The following is an 18033-nucleotide window of genomic DNA, read 5'->3' as shown; positions in this document are numbered from 1 at the left end:
TCACGACTTGCTTCATGTAGTGCAATAATCTCGGCATGATTTGATGAAGTTGTTACGAGCGTTTGTTTCTGTGAACGCCAAGATATTGCAGTGCCTCCACGAGTAAATACATATCCAGTTTGGGAACGTGCCTTGTGTGGATCAGATAAGTATCCAGCATCAGCATAACCAATTATACTTGGATTAGCATCTTTTGATTACAAAAGTCCCAAGTCTGTCGTTCCTCGTAGATAACGGAATATATGTTTAATTCCGTTCCAGTGTCTCTTTGTTGGATATGTGCTAAATCTTGCCAACAGATTCACGGCAAAAGATATATCAGACCTTGTACAATTTGTAAGATACATAAGGGCGCCGATAGCACTTAGATATGGTACTTCTGGACCAAGAATATCTTCATCTTCTTCACATGGTCGGAATGGATTCTTTTCTATGTTTAATGATCTAACAACCATTGGAGTACTTAAAGGATTTGATTTATCCATATTAAAACATTTAAGGATCTTTTCTGTATAATTTGTCTGGTGAACAAACATTCCACATTCTTTTTGTTCAATTTTTAAACCCAGACAATACTTGGTTTTTCCAAGATCCTTCATTTTAAATTCTTCCTTCAAGTATGACACAACTTCTTGAATTTCCTTATTCGTTCCAATAATGTTTAAATCATCAACATATACAACAATAATTACGCATCCGGATGTTGTTTTCTTAATGAAAACACAAGGGCATATTGAATTATTTACATTTTCTTTTTCATCAAGTGATCACTTAGTCGATTGTACCACATTCGACCGGATTGCTTTAACCCATATAATGATCTTTGTAATTTCACAGAATAACATTCTCTGGGTTTTGAACTTTGTGCTTCAGGCATCTTAAATCCTTCAGGGATTTTCATATATATATTACTATCAAGTGATCCATATAAGTAAGCTGTAACAACATCCATAAAACGCATTTCTAAATTTTCAGATACTGCCAAGCTAATCAAATACCGAAACGTAATTGCATCCATCACGGGAGAATACGTTTCTTCATAATCAATTCAGGTCTTTGAGAAAAACCTTGTGCAACAAGTCGAGCTTTATATCTTAATATTTCATTTTTCTCATTTCGCTTTCGAATAAAAACTCATTTGTATCCAACAGGTTTTACACATTCAGGTGTAAGGACTATAGGTCCAAAAACATTACGTTTATTTAGCGAATCCAATTCAACCTGGATGGCTTCTTTCCATTTTATCCAATCCTGCCGATTTTTACATTCACCAAAAGATTTTGGTTCATGATCTTCATTATCATTTATGATGTCAATTGCCACATTATAAGAAAATATATCGTCGATTTCTTATATATCTTTTCGGTTCCATATTTTTCCAGTATTAATATAATTGATAGAGATTTCACGATTCTCGTCAGTTTGTGGTTCTGACAGAACATTTTCATCATCATGTGTTTCTTCAGGAACACCATTCTCTATTTTGTGATCATCATGTGTTTCTTCAGGAACATCATTCTCTATTTTGTGATCATCGTGTTTCTCTATGAATTTTCTTTTTCGAGGATTTTTATCCTTGGAACCGACTGGCCTTCCACGCTTCAGGCGTTTTACGACATCATGACTTTTTCCAATTTGTTTCTTTGGAATTACAATTTGAGCAGGAGCATTTACATCATGTATATATGATTTAGTTACCCCTTTTGCATCTGTAAATACATCTGGTATTTGATTTGTTATTCTTTGCAAGTGCACAATTTGCTGTATATCTTTTTCGCATTGTTGTGTTCTTGGATCCAGATGTAACAATGATGATACATACCATGTAATTTCCTTTTCGGTATGTTTCTGTTCTCCCCCTAACATTGGGAAGATTTCCTCATTAAAATGACAATCAGCAAAACGTGCTGTGAACACGTCGCCTGTCTGAGGTTCAAGATATCGAATGATTGATGGACTATCATAACCGATATAAATTCCAACCTTTCTTTGAGATCCCATTTTCTTTCGTTGCGGTGGTGCAATAGGCACATACACCATACATCCAAAAATTCTCAAATGAGAAATGTGTGGTTCTTTACCAAATGCAAGCTGCAATGGGGAGTATTTATGATATGCACTTGGTCTGATGCGAATTAATGAAGCAGCATGTAAAATTGCATGTCCCCATATAGAAATATGGAGCTTTGTTTTCATAATCATTGGTCTAGCAATCATTTGCAGACGTTTAATCAATGATTCAGCCAATCCATTCTGTGTATGTACATGAGCAACAGGATGCTCAACAATGATTCACATAGACATACAATAATCATTGAAAGTCTGGGAAGTAAATTCACCGGCATTATCAAGTCTAATTTTCTTGATTGTATAATCGGGAAATTGATTCCTCAATTTTATTATTTGAGCAAGTAATCTTGCAAATGCAACATTTCGAGTTGACAATAAACATACATGTGACCATCTGCTGGAGGCATCAATCAATACCATAAAGTATCTGAATGGTCCACATGGTGGATGGATTGGTCCACAAATATCACCCTGAATACGTTCAAGAAACATTGGTGATTCAGTTTGGATTTTGACTGGTGATGGTCTTATAATAAGTTTTCCAAGAGAACATGCTTTACATTGAAACTTATTATTCTGAAAGATCTTCTGGTCTTTCAGTGGATGACCATGTATATTTTCTATGATTCTTCGCATCATTGTTGAACCAGGATGTCCCAATCGGTCATGCCAATTTGTTAATGTTGAAGAATTATCAACTACCATGTTTGATTTAATGGGACTTATATGTGTATAATGCAATCCAGTAGGGAGCATTGGTAGTTTTTCAATCACATATTTCTTTCCTGATTTATATGTGATAAGACACATATATTTCTCATTCCCTTCATTCATTGTTTGAGTATCAAACCCATGGGAATATATATAATTAAAACTCAACAAATTTCTTTTCGATTGTCGTGAATATAAAGCATCATTGCTCAAAAATTTTGTACCATTAGGTAACAAAAATTGTGCTTTACCACATCCTTTAATCAAGTCTACAGGACATGATATTGTATTCACCGTTGTTTTTGTTGGTTTTAGTTCCAAGAAATATCTTTTATCTCGGAGGATAGTGTGCGTTGTACCACTATCGGGTATGCAAACTTCAGCTTTGCTCATAGCATTTTTCATATTTGAACTTCAAAAAAATATGCAATGAAATAAAATTACTGACAATACATATATAAATATAACACATATCATAATTGTACAATAAAATATTATTATATGAATACATGAAAAACAAATTATTGTACATTTATATTCTACCACTATATTGTTCATTTTCAGAAAAATCATTTAGAAAATCTGCAGCATCAAAATTGTTCATTTCTATCCCACCAACATGTTGATCATTTCCAGAGAAATCATTCATAAAATCACCAGCATCAAAATGAGTTGAATCACTCAAACGGTCACTGCGTTAAGTGAAGTTAGTCTCCTTTTCTTTCTCCTTTAATGATTCTTTATAAAGTTTGCAAAGATGCTCAGGAGCTTGACAAATACGGGACCAATGTCCTGGAGTACCACATCTGAAACAAGAACTTTCATATCTTTTTGGGTGATTCTCATTAACACTTGTATTCTCATGATGCCTTTTCGGTGGATGGTTTGGGACGCTCTTTTGAGATGAGTTATAAAAATAACTATCTCTAATGTTTTCAAAACCACGGCCTCGACCACGACCACGGCCAATTCCACGTCCACGTCCATGTCCACGTCCACGACCTCGACCTCGACCAAAATCTTGTCTTTGAAATTGATTTTGGTTTCGAGGTTTAAATTCATTTTTACTTACAGCATTTACTTCTGGAAATGTTGTTGATCCAGTGGGTCGGACTGATGATTTCTCATTAATAGCTCGTTGTTCTTTTCCGCCACAAGAAGGCAGGCGATGAGTTCAGAATATCTCGCGAATCCACGTACTCTATATTGTTGCTATAGAGTAATATTTGATGCATGAAACGTGGAAAATGTTTTTTCAAGCATCTCAGATTCCGTGACCTCATGTCCACAAAATTTTAGCTGCGAGATTATTCGATACATCGCTGAATTATAATCACTTACTTTCTTAAAATCTTGGAATTTTAACATATTCCATTCATCACGGGCGGTCGGAAGTATAACTTCCCTTATATGTTCAAATCTTTCTTTCAATCCTTTCCACATAGCCATGAGATCTTTTCGATTAGATATTCACATTTTAATCCTTCATCGAGATGTCGACGTAAAAATATTATAGTTTTTGCTTTTTCTTGTGACGAAGATATATCATTTTCTTTAATGGTCTCGCTTAGACCCAATGACTCAAGATGCATTTCTACATCTAGAGTCCATGGCATATAATTCTTTCCCGTGATGTCGAGCGCAACAAATTCGAGCTTTGTTAAATTTGACATGGTGGTACTAAAAAAATTACGATACATTTTATTAATTAATGAATATTGCAATACAAAGTAATGGATAAACAACAACTACCAGCATTTGTAAAAATAATGAAACACACGGAAGATATCTCCGATAAATACAAGACTTGTGAGTATGATAACCAAAATAATTAAAAATAACCTTGAGAAAGTCATCTTCTTTTTTCTTCGAAAAATTTGATGAAGAATAATTTTTAGAGAAGAAGAGAAAGTTGGAGTGATTGAATGTGTTTGTGATATGATATTTATAGGGCAAAAACTAGTCGTTTGTTTCCGTTTATGACCGTTGGTGTACAAAAAATAAATGTATGTATTTCTATAATTTTATGGTAATAATATGATGTATATAATATTAGACATGTTTAAATAATTATGTATATCATATCACATTATTATAATGAAGTGTCATAATTTATTTTATTTAAAAATCTTGTAGGCTTTTATACTTGTCGTATCCCTTACCGGGAGTGTGGGATGTCGTCTTAACATCCTCCCAGGATTTATAACAAGTTTTTGAAAAATTTATTTTTATTATTTCTAATAATAACATTATATTATATATTAAATAAATACAAATAAATAAATAACAGTAAAATAAATATTATTACTTTTGTTACATTTTTTTTCTGTTTGGAGCTTGAAAAAGTATGTAGAACTTTTAGAGATTCGTGCTGATAACGTGTTGTGAAAAAGTAAAAATTTATGGTAAAAAATAAAAATCTCAAACTCTCAAAATTTACCAAACTACACACTTTATAATATTTTTCTCTCTACTCAATTGTGATTTTTTTCACAAATGAGAGATCTATTTATAGGAAATCTTTACAAATAATCCAAAAATAAAATACATCATTACCTACATCATCACACACTAATTTTCAATATTTACAACTCTTATTTTCAACATTCAAATATTCAACATTCAAATATTCAATACACACATTTTAAATATATTTTTCAACAATTTTGAAATTTTCAATATAATTTTAATCGAATATTCATTTTTATTAATGTCAAATCTGGCACAGTATCCACTCAAGATATTTTTGAATTCGGCTCCGTCGTATTTCGCTAGATAAATTCGTTGTTGGCTTCGCAATTTTACCCTTCGAAAAAGCTAGTCTGACAGATTAATCAATCACAGTCACAAGTTCATATCATTCCAAAGTTCCAATTATTCAATACATTATCATCTGTTATCAAGAGAATCTAAGCCATTAATTGCTAATATATTTGGTTCTTGGTTATTGGTTCTTGAAATTTCATTGCTAAAATGGATCAAGAACCTGTCTTCTCCTCTCTGGATCAATGGCCGCTGATCACTTTTACGGTAATCGCCCTTGTCGGAACATCGTGGCTTCTCCTCTCAATCTTCAAGAAATCGATCACGGAAACTCAGCCACTTCCGCCGGGGCCGAGGGGGCTTCCCCTCGTCGGGAACCTCCTCTCACTCGACCCGGAGCTGCACACATACTTCACGAATCTGGCTCGAACCTACGGGCCCATATATTCCCTGAAGCTTGGCAACAGGACGGGAATCGTGATCAGCTCCCCCACCTTGGCTAAAGAGGTTCTCAGAGATCAGGACACCGTTTTCGCGAATCGGGACGTTCCGGTGGCGGGGAAGGAGGCTACGTACGGCGGAAATGATATTGTATGGAACCCGTACGGCCCGGAATGGAGGATGCTGAGGAAAGTGTGTGTCCTGGAAATGCTAGGTAAGCACATGTTGGATTCTGTGTATTCTTTGAGGAAGAAGGAGCTCCGGCAGATGATAAAGTACATGTATGAGGAGGCGGGGGCGCCGGTGAATGTGGGGGAGCAGATGTTTCTGAATCTGATGAATGTGATCACAAATATGATGTGGGGCGGGACGATGGAGGGAGAGCAGAGGGCGGTGCTGGGGGCGGAGTTCCGGCAGGCCGTGACGGAGATGACGGCACTGCTGGGGATGCCGAACGTGTCGGATTTTTATCCGGCATTGGCGAGGTTTGACTTGCAGGGAATACAGAAGAAGATGAAAGTGTTGGTGAAGAGATTCGATGGGATTTTTGAGAGGATAATTGGTGAGAGGTTGGGGAAGGAGACTACTGAAGAATGCAATGATTTCTTGCAGGTAATTTTTTTTAAAAAATTTCTTTTTTTTCTTTTAAACAAAAAAATTTCTTTTTAAAGAAATTAATTGGAACGAGTTCAATTTTTTTTTTTTACAATTTAAATAATATCATTGTTTTATGTGAAGATACAATATTAAAAATAAATATATTTTTGGGAGGATGAGTTTAGACCCATTTCATCCGGAAAAAAAGCTCGAGAAATCTTATACGAAAATCCTATATTTTTAATTTAAAATATAAAATACAGAATCATCCTATATTAATGGTGGACTTTGTAATTAAATTCAGGTTATGTTGAGGCTGAGAGATACGAATGTGGATTTCACCATGACCCATCTCAAAGCTTTACTCATGGTATGTTACTATGACTATAATTATCATTTATTGAAGTTTTATATATATATATATATATATATATATATATATATATATATATATGATTTTTCTATATTATACTTGAAATAACTTGAGATAACATAAACATTTCAAAAGGGAAATGAATAATTTTTGTTGATCATACATATGTACCAAGTATAAGGTGAGTTAAATCAGACTAATCAACCAATTCTAAGTCGAGTTCTATATAGATTATAAGGGAATTCTGAATTCTCTCTAAATTAATTTTGAGTCAGCTTGATTTCGAGTATATTTTTTTTTAATGTTAGGTATTCAATGTTAATATGTCAAATAAATATATAACATCATTAAGAAAATTTGTAATTTTTCTCATATATCCATATTTGTGATTTTTGTCTTATTAGTTTTCAAAATTTTCAGTATTAAGTTTATTTTTTTATATACATTTTTAGTCGTTTTTTAACGTGTTACCGATATGGTGTAAATGTAAAACTAACATAGTGTTGAGGTATGTAATGTGACATCAGCGATACTTGCGAAATGACATTAAATTTTCATTATCAAAAAATTGAAGCAAAAACTTGTATGAGACGGTGTTTCAGGTCGTATTTTGTGAAACATATCTCTTATCTGAGTTATCCATGAAAAATATTACTTTTTATGTTAAGATTATTATTTTTTATTGTGAATATCGATAGGGTTGACTTGTCTCACATATAAAGATTCGTGATATCATCTCATGAGAAACATGCTCAATTAAAATATACAAGACTATTATTGATTGTTCACAATACAGTGAACTAAAATCACAAAAATGATGATATAAACAGAATCAAAATTACGATGTTGTCATGACGTTATTCTCAATTATCGTTATTAGTATTAATCAATGTATTAAATTTTTCTCATAACTGGATGCTGTTTTTTCTTCGATTTCAAATAAACTTTCTCCATCTAATCTCCATGTTTAGAAATCCAAATATCGTGGTCCAAATTCATCCTCCGATAATTTTATGACAAAATGGTATTTTTAATTTGTATGTATACACGCAGGACATGGTGGTCGGAGGCACTGAGACAACTTCGAACTCGGTGGAGTTTGCCTTGGCGGAGATGATGGCCCATCCCCAGATCCTCCGCAAAGCCCAGCAAGAACTCGAAACCACTGTCGGCAAAAACAACATCGTCGAAGAATCACACGTCCACAATCTCCCTTACCTCTACGCTGTCATGAAAGAAACCCTACGCCTTCACCCAGCCCTCCCACTTTAGTCCCCCACTGCCCCAGCTCAAACTCCACCGTCTCCGGCTACACCATCCCCAAAGGCTCTCGAGTTTTCATAAATGTCTGGGCCATACACCGCGATCCGGATATATGGGAGAACCCATCGGAGTTTCGTCCGGAGAGGTTTCTCGATGGGAGGTGGGATTACAGTGGGAATGATTTTCATTACTTTCCATTCGGGTCTGGACGGAGGATCTGCGCTGGAACGGCGATGGCGGAGAGGATGTTCATGTTCTCCCTTGCTTCGTTGGTTCATTCTTTTGATTGGAGTTTGGCCGGAGATAGTCAGAAGGTGGACTTGGAGGAGAAATTTGGGATCGTGTTGAAGAAGAGGATGTCTTTGGTTGCGGTGGCGACGCCGAGATTGGCTGATGCTGGCTTGTATGAGTGAGATTTGGAAGCTGCAGCCATGGAAACAGAGCTGCAATGAGTTGTGTTATTATTGTCAATTTTCTTTTCCACTCTTTTAGTTCAACACTCTATTTTAGTAAATTTACTTTAACAATAATAAATCATTTGAGTCAATCGATCCTAACAATTTTTGGTTTAACTTAAAAAAAACCAATAATTCATAATGTGGTCTCTTTTAATTTTTCGAATTATATCTATATATTAACGAAAATATAAAAAAAATCAAACAATGCATAATAGTCAAAATGTTTATACTATAATTGAATAATTTGATTGAAGTTATCCTAAATGATTACTAAAAAAAGTTCATTTAATAGTTTCAGAGTTAAAAATGTTGGTCCAAAATGTGTAATTTAGTTGTTTGATAATTTCTTTATCAATTAATTTCATATCTAATATATTTAATATTTTTTGTGATATAGTTGATTGGAGAAAGTTTGGATGCTCAAGTTCGTTCCGTACTTACTATCGTAATCGAAATAATCAAAATTTTACAAGCAATTAAGCATTTGGGAAACACATCAATTTTCTCAAGGTAATTCACTTAATAAATTGTTGTTGATCTTGCTTAGTGTTTTAGTTATTTTCGTCTTATTGCTCGTCCGATATTGTTTTTGAACAGACTTACCGTTATGATAATGACTGTAATAGTCATTCATAGAGTTCTGTTTGTTATATCTGGACTGCTTAGGTGACAAGCTGTGTGAATCAGTTGAACTCTTTGGACTATGTCTAATCCCGTGCCTTTTATCTTTGTTCATATTTTCAATCGGCTTTTCAACCAGCTTACTGGGTTCAAGTTGTTCATGTACCATAAATAATTTAACAAAGCAAATGCATTTCTCTTTTGCATGTATTCAGTTCTAGCATAGTACCGCTTGTTGAAGGTTCATCACTGTTAAAATCTAAACCAGTTTTGTCCCCAACTGATTTTTGTAAACCTTGAATTTTAGTCAACTTGTGTGATGACTTGTTCTATACTTGAATCAGATCAATTAGTCTTGAGTTTTCGGACTTCAACTGCTGAATCAAGGATTAATTCTCATCCTTTTACGTTGTCAGCTTAGAAATCTCCTTTTTGATATTCGACATCTCAACTGATTGTGGACAATTAATTTTAGTTTTTCATTTGTAGGATCTGTTTGCGTAGCTTAGCTTACTCAAAGGAGAGAGCAAGCTAACGATACTCATTTTGTAAGGTCCAAAATACGATAACATAATCTAATTGCATGCGAATCTATGAACAAAGGAAAAACCTAATTAAATTATTTTAATTGCATTAATTAAATGTGGTAGAGATTTTTACATGTTTGAAATATGGTTTTCTATTAGAATGTTATTTTAAGGGGTATTCGAGACGCGATCGAGGAACTGAGACCGAGGACCGTAAAGGAAAAATATTTTTATTAAATGATTATTTTTAATTATTTAATATATAGTATATTTTATATGAAATTTTTGAAAATGATGTGTGTTCAAGTGTTTTTACGCTTCGAGTCGTATTTTAAATCGGTATTCAATTTTTAACGAAAATAATGACTTTTTGAGAACTCAGCTTATATTTTTGAAAACTTTCCTAAAAAAAATATTTTACTTACTTTCTAATAAGCCTAATGGGCCTATTATACCAAGGTTTTTAGGTCAAGCTTTCCGCCTTATTATTTTATGCCAAATATTGATTTCTAAATCCTAATTTACAACACAAAACTCACGCACACCAAGCTCTAGGTCCTAGGGTTGCTCTCGGCCACACACACAACACACATTAGCATATTCACGTCGGTTTTGAGGCACAAAAACGCAACAAGCTTCCTTCCCCGTCTATCCGCCAACGTCTCTCGTGTCAAGAATTGTTTTTTGTAATACGCAAAGACACATCTTAATCTTCTTTCACTAATTGTTTATACTATACTATGTGTATTTATACATGTTAAAATTTGAGTTTTCATGCTTTTAAATTCATGCTAATGATGCACAAAAGGGATGCCATAGTAGGGTCATCAAAATGGACGAATTTCAGTGTGTTTAAGAGTCCTTAGGGGCCACGGTTCAAGGCTGGTTGAGGCAAGGTTAGGGCTGCATAATTTTTGGGTTGAGGAGAACTAGGGTTTTGATTTTAGGGCTCTTGAAGGGGCAGGCGGTGGGCTGCTGTTGGGGCACGTCCAGTGGTCCTAAGGGAGCTGAGTCATTGTGTAGAGCCCAAAATCAGTACGCGTAAAACCCATGCGTTTATTTAAATTGCTAAATTATTTATTTAATTTTAACATGATTTGTGATCTTTGCATTATTTAAATTATTACATGTTTATTCGATGCACGTTAAATGTTTTGCTGAGTTGTATATTTCAGGCGAACATTCGATGCATGATCGGGAAAAGAGACCGGTGATGATCTATGCGATTTATGAAAATGTGGTATTTTATTTCAAGTCAAGAAAATTTGGTATTTTAAAAGATTTATGAAATTTTCAGCATTTTAGAATCTAATTTAATTCATTAGGTGATTTAAAGATTTTAAAATTTTAAAGTTTATCACATGTGTATCTAATTTTTAATTAGGGGATTGTAGTAAAGTTAGTATTGTGTTAGTAATTTAATTAGCATGTTAAGTAATTTATTGAGCAAATTTTCCATACACACACACACACACTCACTCACGCACAGACACACACACACACACGTTCTGCACACACAACACACACATACACGTTTCATTTAATTTGAGAGACAAATCTAGGGTTCTTATGTTATCCCAGCAGCCAACCTTCTCCTCTGAAAAATTCCAGCAAGCTCTCTGTTTTTAGCAAGAAAACGTGCAACAATCGTCTCCCGATCATCTCCCATGAACCACCGCGTCGGTATTCGTCATCTTCGAGCGTTTAATCTCAAAGGCATGTATATTCTTTTATTTTTGCATCGATATTTTAAAAGTAAGTATTTTGATGCGTATTGTATGCAAAATCCATGTATGTTGTGAAAAAGTTTGAGCAAAAATATTTTGAAACGATTTTGGATCAAAATTTTAGATCTCAAAAACAATTCTGTTGTCACTTTGAGTACTGTGAATTTTCGGTCGAAATTCTGGAAAAAAATTTCAACATATAAAACGTAGTACTTTTCAATACCTTCGATTTGACAGTAAATTCGTAATTTTTCGACAAGAAATGAGTGAATTATGATCATTTTTGTGTGACTGCTCAAACTGAGACGTTTTTAAAAATATGTTCTTCATGTTTCTTGAGTTATTTGGTTGCAGGATTCGTTGGGAATCGCCGAGTGGTCATTTCTGCATTTAGGTGTGTCATGTGTTGTGATCAGTCTTCTTTCTGTGTCTCGTTTTGAGTCGGTACGAGTTTGGTTGCATTAGAAGGCATAAGGAAGTGAATGGGTCGAAAGCGACATTTTTGGGTTGAGTTCGCACAAGGTTAGAGCCGCAGCTCTACACGAGGAGAACTGCAGCTTTGGAGCTGGTTCAGGTATTTTGGGCTTCGAGTTCAGTTGTTATTGCTTCCTTTGGGTACTAATACGTTGTTATGTCCAAGCTTAGTGAGGGTTAGAATAGACTTTATGAAGTTTGAATAGGGAACATTGGACTATGGTTTAGGTGAGGTCCGTGTCTTCCATTGCTTGGGAAATTTCATACTCCATGTCAAGATTGTTTGGGGGTTCGAGTCGTGGTTTAGTATGTTGATTAAACGTGGTCAAGTCCCGAGTGGTCTAGAAAGTCATAAGTTATTTAATTACTTTGGTGGTGAGTTTGTTTGGTACAGTTAAGTTATGAAATTTTAAGTTGTTGAAATAATGTACTAGTATGTATGTACAGCAGTAGCCCCAAGCATGATTCAACGAATCCTTCAATGCTATGTAAGTATGTTTGACGTGCAAAAGAAAATAGTTTATGTTTTTGAGGTATGCTAATTGTCTTGTGACCTATGAACTGGTTTGGAAGCCGGAAAAAATGTGCAAGGACCTTTCCAACCCGGTAAAGTATGACCGAGTTTTGGTCAGGATTGGAAAGTGGTAAAGTATGACCAGGGACCAATCCACCTAGTAAAGTATGGTCGGGGATCTTAGGTATGTGGTAGTGGACATCCCTGCCAGTCCATTACTGTGGTTTAGTCTGATCAGGCGCACTATGTTATGGGTCATTTGCTTTGAAACATATCTCTACGCAAAATGATGATGATTACGTATGTTTAAGTATGTATGATACAGTACGTTTATGAAAATGTTTATGCAATGAAGGCACGTCTATGCTTGTGTAAGTATGTTCAAAGTTAAGTTACGTATGTGCTACTTTAAATCATGTTGATTTTATTACGTATTATTACTTATTCTCAATTTATACATGTTGAGTCTTTAGACTCACTAGACTTGATCGATGTAGGTGCGGACGAGTATGAGGAGACGAGAGGCGGGGATCAGTGAGCTGGCTCGGACTATGCAGTGGACTAACTCAAGGACCGCCAAAGTTTTCAAGGATTTTTATGCATGTTATTTCATTTACTCTGATTTTTAAGGAATTTACTTTATGATGTTTTAAACAAGTACTTGTTGCAAGTTGTTTACAATTTCAAATATTTGTTCAAGCATTTTAATTATGTGGCATTTTGAATGAGAATTTATTATTTAAGAATTTTTTATTTTCGCAAATTTTAAGTATGTTTAAAAGTACGATACGCTACACATAGTCCAAGATAGTTTGAGGGAAGGCTGGTGCAAGGGCTAGTGATGAAGCTGTGAGAGTAGGACGCGCAAGTCTTGTAGATTCACGGGTTGAGGGATGTTCGCGTAAGTCCTGTATAACTTGGTCCAACAGTTAGCTAAGGATTCGATCTAGGTCCTAGGATGGTTGGTTAGGGTCTGGACATGGTGGTTAGGGTCTAGGTTCGAAGGGTGGAAGATGGTGGATGCTAGGGTTTCAAAAAGAAAGAGGAGAAAATTCCAACAGCTATCTAGACATCTTCGAGGGTCTTAAGTGTCTTGAATTGGGTTGAAAAGGGTTAGTTAGATGTTGATAAGATATAGTTTAAATTTGGTAAAGTTTGGTTAAGTTTCGAGTTAATTCGAGTTAAAATCGGGATGTAGGTTCAATTTTAAAATGAATTGAGAAATTAGTTGAAGAGCTTAAGTTTACGTCTAAGAAATATTTATGGATGTACTTTAAGGTGTTATATTAAGTTTGGATGGATTCGAGTCATCGTTTCAAGGTCTAAGGGTAAATTGGGAAAGTTCGGGTTTCAGAGGTAAAACGATCATTTTACACCTGAAAAATGTTAGACGACAGTGACCTGAATGCTGAAATGAATGTTAAAATCTTTATTTTGAAAGATTATGGCATTTTATGATGAAAAACGATAATGCTAAAAGACGTGTTGCATGGTTGATTTAAAAAAAATGTTATATGCATGAATTTTTATAAGTGATGGATATAATGAGAAGATTGAAGGAGACTTGATTGTGACTAATACAAAAATGAATACGAAAGGATATGATTATATGTAAGGTCAATGCTCAGTTGACGGGTGAAAGTATCACTGATGTCCCCGTCTCTTGGTTCCATGATTATACATAGATGGATCCATCGACCTACAACTGATAGAAAAGTCACGGTTAATGATCTAAATTCAACAAAAGGGAAACATATACGTATATGTATATGATGAAAGAGAAAGGATATGATAAAAGGAAAAAAGTTTAAAGTTATGCATGTTCATGAAAAGCTATTCTATTAAAACTATTTTTCACTGTTATTTATGGATATATATGTATTACTTGTTCTAACGGTTAAGGTTTTCTGAGTCAATAGACTCACTAGGTGTAAATGATGCATGTGAGAATAAATTTGATGAGGATGCACGACTTGATGGTTGAACTGGCTGGGCTGATGATGCACTTAACCCGATGACTTTTGTTAGTTTCCACGTTAGTACGATTTTCAAAGATTTTGATGGATTTTATTACTTTATGCTTTTGACTTGTTTTTTAGAGGATTTAAAAGTGGATGAATTATTTTGAAAATGTTAGTTTTAGGTTTAGTTTGACGATTTACGATTTTACGTTTTGCATGACATTCTTTTGGATTTTTAAATAATTGTTGGTTGGTTTATTTTATATAGTGCAAAGTAAATATATTTATATATGTATGCATTTCGGCCGAAAGGTTTTTTAAAGGGAGGAAAAAAATTTTAGTATATCTTAAAGAAAAATGAATAGTAAACATTTTAATTGATATTAGAGCAACGTTCTTGCAAAGGGTTGTGCCACCTCAAGTTTCGAAAAGCTCAGTCATCAAGCCTCAAGATGATACTCACGAGGATCGACAAGAAAATGCACCCCTATGGCAAGTGCATGTGGAGAACATATAAGTGCTTCATTTGCAAGGAGGAATGACATAAAGCCCTTGACTGCCCAGAGAAGAAAGGACCAACTGTTAGCAGAGCTTATGTTATCCATACTGAGGTGGCATAGGCAGAGCCAAACACTACTCTGATCACCGGTAACCTAGTTGTTTAACATTTTTATGTTGCTTCTATTGCATGAAATGTTGAATTGGTTAGTAGAATTGATTGAGATAATAAAGAACTTAGAGAAAATTAGGTTGCATGCTATACTTTAGTTGGATTTAAGGGATGACAATTTAACAAAGGTATTAAATTTTAGCATAGTACCACTAATTGAATGTTCATTTTGGTTATTGAAGCCCAGATCGGTCTTATCTCCAACTGATTTTTGTGACCCTTGCATTTCAATCAGCGTGATTGATGACTTGTTCCAAGCTCGAATTACTTCAGTCAGCCTAGAGTTTTCTGATCTCAGCTGCTGAATAAAAAAATTGCTTTCATTCTTTTCAGATGTCAGCTTACCAATCTCCTCTTTGAAATTTAGGCTCTCAGCTGATTTAAGACAATCAGTTGTGTCATCTGAGGGATCATTTTTCTTAGCATTAGTCTCTTCAAAGAAGATAGCTATCTTGCAGTATTCATTAACCATATCGTGCAATATAAAAATAATTTCTTCTCGTGTAAAATCTGTAGAGCTAAAATCAAATATCTGATCACTGTTGGACTCCAGCTCAGCATCATCAGCCATAAGGCATATCACTTTTTCTTCAACACTTGAGCTGCTTGAGCTCTCTGTCTCAGATGCTTCGCTATTAGTTTCAGCCCACTTTGACTTATTTTATTTAGCTACCAGTACTTCATGCTTTTATCTGGAGGATGAATTGTCTTCTGTGCTCGAAGAGTTTTTTTTACCATTTTCAACTGATTTTCTTATGTCCTTTTTCGGTTTTGGACAATCAGCAATGAAATGACCAATCTTTCCACTGTTGAAGCACGCATTTGGTTCCTCTTTTTATTCATTTCTATTATAGTTTATCTGGAAATGACCTTGTTTCTTTATCATAAATTTCCCGAATTTCTTTATAAACAATGACATTGCATCATTGCTTAGTTGTTCAGCTGACTTCTCAACTGAAACTGTTGGTACATATTCAGTGCACTTAGAGCAGTTGTAACTAATGGAATTACTGGTTCTCCTTCTCTGGTTTGCATTTCGAACTCGTAGGCTTTTAATCTGCAAATAGATCATGTAGCTCCACCTTGTTCAGATCTTTTGATTCTCTCGTGGCCATAGTTTTCACATCCTTTTCTTTGGGAAGGCCACACATTAGTTTTAATGCAATCTCTTTGTTTGAGTGCACTCTTCCTAGTGCATTCAGTTCGTTTATAATGTAGCTTATTCTTTCATCAAATCTAGTAATTGATTCTCCAGCTTTCATCTTGATGTTATCGAACTTTTGAACAGCAAGTGAAAGTTTGTTTTCCTTTGTTTTCCCATTTCTTCACATAACAGGATCAGCTTTTCTCAATTTTTCTTACATGATTTACATATTTTGATTTTACTGAAAGTGTTTTTATCGAGTGTCTTGTACAATATATCCTTGGAAACATTGTCCAAGTTGGCCTTTCTTTTATCTTCTGAAGTCCAATCATCTTTTGTCTTTTCTATACGATGTGATGCTCCATCAGTAAGAACAACACCTTGACTTTCATAATCTTCATGGATCCGTCAGTAATGACATACCACATGTTATCGTCTTGAGCAGCTAAATGAGCTTGCATTCTAATCTTCCAATCGTCACTCTTCTCTGGAGAACATGAGAAATGTTTTAAATGACGACATGATTATCAGTTTGATCGTGAGAGTAATCAAGACAAGATTAACCGCTCTGATTCCACTTGATATGATCAGTTAATATAGTCAGAATTTTTAGAAGGAGGTTGAATAAATACTCAGGCTTTTTGAAATCTTTTTAAGTATGAATCAGTCTTTTATTTGACTGATCCTGAAATCTTGTTTTCCGATATAAATCAGTCAACTAATAATAGTGTGGAAATTGATTGAAATATAGATTGAATACTGAGTGTATGATATTGCAAAAACTTAATGGATAATAAACTAGAACACACGAATTTTATGGATCTTCGAAGTCTTCAAATGCTCCTACGTCACGTCACCCCTTCAATCCCAATGATATGTTTTTCACTAAAAGAATTTGATGTATTTACAACATATTGTAATAACCCACTTCACTTGGACTTATACACTATCAAACTGAAACTCTTAAATTTTCAAATTCCTTATAGAAAATAACTGATTCGCTTTTAACAAGTAGCCTGAATACTACGAATTAATACAATGAAAAGAAGAGCGTAAAATTTTAGATTTAGAAAGTACTCGAAGAGAGTATCGGAACTGATTGATGATTGACGATAGTGTGTTCAGTATGTTCACCAACCCTCTTCAACAGAGTTGATCAGCTATATATAGTCTTTGATCTCAACGGTCACATTGAATGAATTTAATGACAAACATTCGTTGAATCGTCGTTTAGTTCAATATGTTGACTTTATTTGACAGTGGTACTAGATATCAGATTGTTTTGTTCTGTTACATCTGTTTTGCTTTTGTACGGACTGTCAGTCTGTCAGCTGATACTACAACTGATGTCGTGTCTAACCGATCAGGAGTCAATTGATCAGGCGGATCAGTTCAGCTGGAGATTTCAGTTCAAACTGATATTATTTCAGTTTGAGATACTTCAGTTAATGAATATTCTTCCAGTTCAGTTAATCAAAATCTTCAGTTCTAAATATCGGTTCGTTTACTGAGTTTTATGTCATCTTCTTCCGGTTACGATTTGTTCGATCAGTTTAGTTTTTCAGCTCTCTTGCGGATATAATTGTCAAACTCTGAAATTTATAATATTCTAACAAAAATATATTTAGATTAAGTCTTTTTAATTCCAAAAATAGTAGAATAAATTTGTTGAACAAAATAATGGACATTTTACGAATATAATTATCCGACACGTTCAAA

The 18033-nt window shown here is 34.5% G+C and overlaps 1 pseudogene; it reads left to right on the top strand.

Moving 5' to 3' along the window:
* The first annotated feature begins 5594 nt into the window (after positions 1–5594).
* LOC140814131 (flavonoid 3'-monooxygenase CYP75B137-like) lies at positions 5595–8765 on the top strand (annotated as a pseudogene).
* Positions 8766–18033: the final 9268 nt, after the last annotated feature.

This window comes from Primulina eburnea, chromosome 15 (assembly GCF_022965805.1).
Source record: "Primulina eburnea isolate SZY01 chromosome 15, ASM2296580v1, whole genome shotgun sequence".
In the NCBI taxonomy this organism is placed as follows: domain Eukaryota; kingdom Viridiplantae; phylum Streptophyta; class Magnoliopsida; order Lamiales; family Gesneriaceae; genus Primulina; species Primulina eburnea.
This window is presented reverse-complemented; position numbering and strand designations above follow the sequence as displayed.